Raw genomic sequence first — 5,611 nt, 5'->3', positions numbered from 1 at the left:
GAGAATCTTAGGGAATATTTCCCTATGTTAAGCAGTCAGTATGGAGTATAGACTCAGATCAGAAAGGTAAGAAGTAAGGATTTCAGGTGATGATTGATCTGTGGAATCACCATAGTAGGACAATGTGATAAAGAGACCCAGAAATTTTCTCTTAAAGAGAAGCGTACTTGTTTATTCGTTGTTTGAACATTCGAGGACGAATATTTTTAAAGGGGGGAAGAATGTAATACCCGGCTAGATCAGACATCGGAATTCTTACCGTCCGGTGGAATTCGAAGATGTCAGAGGGTTCTAGAAGGGTAAGAGGAAGATTTTCTTAAATGTTTTTAAGTTTTTAAAGGTTTAAAATAAGAGAGGATTGAGTTTTGAAGAGAAAAGACCAAGGAGGATTTGGCCAGGTTCGGCCGCCGAAGTGAAGTTCAGCCGCCGAAAGTGCCTTAGATTCGGCTTCCGAAACTCCAAGTTCGGCCGCCGAACGTTGCATGGTTTTGCATACAGGTTTGGCTGCCGAAGGTGAGTCGGTCAGCTCCCTATATAAGCACCTCCAGTCGGTGAAATGGATAAGTTTCACTTTCCTTTCACTCCCTGAGGTACGACCATGTCCTGCATGAGTTATCTTCATAGTTTTATCAAATCTTACAAGGATTTAAAGAGGTTTAATGTTGTTTTGAAGGTTTTGAGTTAAAAAGCTAAGTTTTGAGGTTTGGAGAGTTTAAAGAAGAGTAGCTCCATATTTTCAAGTTAGGATCGTTCATCTTCTTGATTTCAAGAGGTAAGTGAAGATCCTGAACTTCTTTTGTTGATTTATAGTGGTTTTGTGCAGGTTATGGGTTGTGTTGCATGTTTAGGGTAAAAAAGGGTGTTTTGAGGGTTTATGCATGAAAGCATGTTTATGTGTTATGTTTGTTGTTTTTGTTGGGGTTTTAAGGTAGTTTTGGACCCCTTTGTGCATGTACATGAGTATATGCATGGTTTGAGAGGTTGAATGCATGATTTGGGGGGTATGAGAGAGTTGGGAGACTTGTTTGCTGTCGAGGAAAAGTTCTGGATGAACTCAGGTTCGGCAGCCGAAGGTACATTCGGCCGCCGAACCCCTTGCGGAGGTGGCTTTGGCTGCCTAACTCACCCCCGAGCATTTTGAGTTTCGGCTCTGGAAGGGGGATTCGGCCGCCGAAGGTTAGAGACTTTCGTCTCCAGAGTGTCTTTCAGCCCCCGAACCTTGCCCCCGAAAGGGTTCGGCAGCCGAAAGTAGAGCTTCGGCCGCCGAAGGTGCTTGAGTTTCGGTTCTGGAGAGGACATTCGGCCGCCAAACCTGCCGCCGAAAGTGTTCTGTCCAGCCTTCTTTTGCATGCTTTATGTGATTGTTCTAAGAGCTTTTTAAGGGGTTTTGGGAAGTTGTTTAAGAGTTGTTTATGAGTTGTTTAGGGTATGTTTGACACCTCATTCGAGTCCATTTGTGTAGGATTGGACCCAAGAGATCGAGGAGGTCACCAGTGTTAGGTGTTGCAGAGTCAGTTCAGTTTTCTGCTAGAGGAGCAGAGGTGAGTGGAACTAAAATTAATCTTTCTAATTGAGAAATCAAATGCTTTTAGCATATTTCATGCACCATGATTATGCAATAGGTTGATTGCATTAGAATTCACTAATATGTGCATTGCATTATTTATTGTATTTGCGGACGGACATAGAGTTGGTTTCATTAGCCCTCATAGTAAAGTCCTGAGGAGCCCCATTGAGGGTCGGGCACAGTAAAGTCCTGAGGAGCCCCGAGAGGGCCGGGCACAGAGTACTTTTGTACTATTGATTGTATAATAAAGTCCTGAGGAGCTCCTTTGCGGGCCGGGCACAGAGGGATTTTTTATTCAGTCCGTCCGGTATGTGATTACTTGTGATGTGATGCATTTCATGTAAGCATATTTAGTATATGTTTTTACTGTTCCTACTTACTGGGCTTTAGAAGCTCATCTCTTTCCCTTAACCCCAGTTTTGCAGGTTCAGAGTTAGCCATGGGAAGTCAGAAGTAGTAGAGAGTTAGCTACAGGATTGCTTGTGTAATAGAATAGTGTGGACCTGATATAAATGAAAGAGATATATGTAAAGGCATGTAATAGATAGTAAGATAGTGTGTATATAGTTTAGTATGTGCTTTGTCTAGTGTATGCTTAATCCCTTGTGTATGCATGTATCCTGTTTTATGTTTCTTGATGAGAAATGAGTCAAACCAGGCTTAAGAGATGTTGTGTTTCGAAAACTCCAGTGAAGTATAACTGTGAGGGAAGAAAGAGTTTGATTCCCTTGACCCAAGACCAGACCGTAAGGGAAGATAGGGTTTGATTCCCGTGACCCTATGGACAGAGTTACTGGTGTAAGCCCTGGAGGCTATTTCAGATTGGTATATCTGATTGTGTTTTTTTAAGGTTAATTCTGGTCATGTTTAAAGAAAAGTTTTCCAGTTGTCTGTTTAGGTCGGATCATGTATGGGATTTTGTCAGCTATTTGGAGTTCAGGTTAGGCTTGCTACGGGTTCTGGCGGCCTTAAGCCGATCTGGATCCTAGCACCGAGCAGTTTGGGCCGTTACAGAGAGGTACTGGTTTCCGGGCTGTTACAAACAGAAAACTGAAGTCATGGCCCTGATCCGAGGTCACGCGTCGAGCTTCGCCTGGAAGCCTTCTGACATGCCCAGGATTGACCCTGATGTGATGACGCACAAGCTAAATGTCCTCTCCGAAGCTAAACCGGTGAAGCAGAAGAAAAGGGTGGTAGGAAGGGAGAAGCAACAGGCCACCAGGGAGAAGGTACGGAAGTTAGAAGAGGCAGGCTTTATCAGGGAAGTCATGTACCCGCAGTGGTTAGCAAATCCTGTATTAGTAAAAAAAGCCAATGGCAAATATAGGATGTGCATAGATTTTACTGACCTGAATCAGGCTTGTCCTAAAGATTGTTATCCCCTCCCTGATATTAATAAAATGGTCGATTCCACGGCTGGTTTTGATTACATGTCGTCTTTGGATGCTATGTCTGGGTATCACCAAATTCCAATGGACAGGTCAGATGAAGAAAAGACCTCGTTCATAACAGAAGATGAGACTTACTGCTATAAGGCCATGCCCTTCGGGCTGAAGAATGCCGGGGCAACGTACCAAAGACTGATGAACAAGATTTTCAAAAATCAGATCGGCAGAAATGTAGAAGTATATGTAGATGATACGGTGGTCAAAAGCCCAACCTTCCAATAGCACATGGTAGATTTGAGGGAGGTATTCGAGGTGCTCGAACAGTACATAATGAGGCTGAACCCAATGAAATGTGCCTTCTTCATCAGGGGGGAAGTTCTTGGGGTATATGGTGAGTGGGAAAGGCATTGAGACCAACCCAGAGAAAGTAGAAGCTATCCTGAATATGCCAGAACCTACCTGTGTGAGGGACGTCCGGAGACTTACTGGTAGAGTGGTGGCGCTCAATCGGTTCATGTCGAGGTCGACGAAGAGATGCTTGCCATTCTTTAAGAAGTTGAGGAAAGTGCCGAACTTCAAATGGACCGAAGATTGCCGAGAAGTTTTCAAAGAGCTCAAGAGTTATCTTAGCTCGCCCCATGTGCTCAGTAGTCCGGTGGAAGGAGAAGAGCTCCTGATTTATTTGTCAGCCTCAAAACAAACCGTCAGTGCCGTGCTGGTTAGGGTGGAAGAAGGGGAGCAGAAGCCTGTCTTCTATGTCAGCAAGGTGCTTAAAGATGCCGAAATCAGATATTTGAACATCGAGAAGATTGCATACGCTTTGTTGCTAGCAGTTCAGAAGTTCAGGGTCTATCTGGAAAGCCACCATGGAGTAGTAATGACGGATCAACCTCTAAAGAAGATTCTGCACAGGCCGAAAACCTCAGGCCGGATGCTGGCTTGGTCCATTGAGATTAGCCCTTACTGTCTGGAGTACCGACCTCAGACCGCTATAAAGTCTCAGGCCCTAGTTGATTTCAAAGGGGTCGGGTAAACTAGCTTTTGAAGCATCGGGAGAGGAGACAGAGGGGCAGCCCTCTCAGGAATTCGACTGGAAACTATACATAGATGGGGCGTCAGGCGCTGGGGGCAATGGCGCTGGGATACTGCTGAAGGGACCAGGAGAATTTAAGGTTTGCTATGCCCTGCGCCTAGAATTCAAGGCCTCCAATAATGTGGCAGAGTATGAAGCCCTAATAAATGGGATGCTGGTGGCAATGGAAGTAGGGGCGACCGACCTCGAAGTGAATAGTGACTCCCAGCTGGTGATTAATCAGATAACCGGGGCATATCAGGCCAAAGACCCAATCATGCAGAATTACCTGGCAAAGGTAAAAGCCATAGAAGCCGAGCTCAAGGGTCGGGGGGTCACAGTTAAATACCAAAGGATACCCCGAGAGGAGAATGAGAAAGCAGACTTGCTCAGTCGGCTGACTAAAGAAGAACTAGAACAACTTCCTGATGAGGTATACATACAATATGTTAGCACGCCTGCCTTTAATAAAACAATCACTGTATTTCAGGTAGAGCAAAACCAGAACTGGATGACCCCGTACTTGGAATACCTAGAGAAAGGAAAGCTCCCTGAAGACAAGGGCGAAGCAAAAAAGATAGCGGCCTGAGCTACCAACTATCAAGCAATAAGGGGAACTTTGTACAGAAGAGGGAAATCCAGCCCGTGGCTCCGCTGTGTGTGCCCGGAGGAGGCAATAAAGGTGATGGAAGAAATACATAGGGGAACATGCGGAGCTCACGAAGGGGCAAGAACACTGGCTAATAAGATATTCAGGCAAGGGTACTACTGGCCCATCGTTAAGAAGGAAGCAGAAGAGTTTGTTCGAAGATGTGATGTCTGCCAGAGATTTGCCAACGCCATCAATGTCCCAGCCATCAATGTCCCAGCCACTCCTCAATCCAGCATCTCCAGCCCGTGGCCGTTCTCGCAATGGGGAATAGAAATTCTGGGACCCTTTCCCAAGACCACGGGGCAAAAAAAGTTTGTAGTAGTGGCTGTGGAGTACTTCTCGAAATGGCCAGAGGTGAAAGCAATCCCCACAATAACAGCCCGCAAGATGATAGATTTTGTATGGGGGAATATCATCTGCAGGTTTGGAGTACTGAGGGTGCTCATCTCAAATAACGGCAGACAATTTGACTGCAGTACCTTCAGAGCGTTCACAACAAACATGGGCATATGGCACAAATTCTCCTCAATAGCTCACCCTCAGACCAACGGCCAGACGGAGGTCACTAACAGAGCTATCCTCCAGGGGTTAAAGAAGAGGTTAGACGGGACAAAGGCAAACTGGGTAGAAGAACTCAACAGCATCTTGTGGATACTCCGAACTACCCCCAGGTCGTCCACTAAAGAAACGCCTTTTGCACTTGCATTTGGCACTGAAGCCGTAGTCCCAATTGAGTTACAAGTCCATACACACCGGGTCCAGTTTCATGATGAGAATGCGAACAGTGATAAACTGAGAAGTAACCTTGATGCTTTGGAGGAAGTCAGGGAAGAAGCCCAAATCCGAACTGCCGCTTATCAACAAAGAGCAGCCCATTATTACAATCAAAGGGTCAGTGAAAGAAGCCTGAAGGTAGGAGACCTGACCCTGAG

The sequence above is a fragment of the Manihot esculenta genome, chromosome 7 (genome assembly GCF_001659605.2).
Source record: "Manihot esculenta cultivar AM560-2 chromosome 7, M.esculenta_v8, whole genome shotgun sequence".
Taxonomy (NCBI): Eukaryota; Viridiplantae; Streptophyta; class Magnoliopsida; order Malpighiales; family Euphorbiaceae; genus Manihot; species Manihot esculenta.
This window is presented reverse-complemented; position numbering follows the sequence as displayed.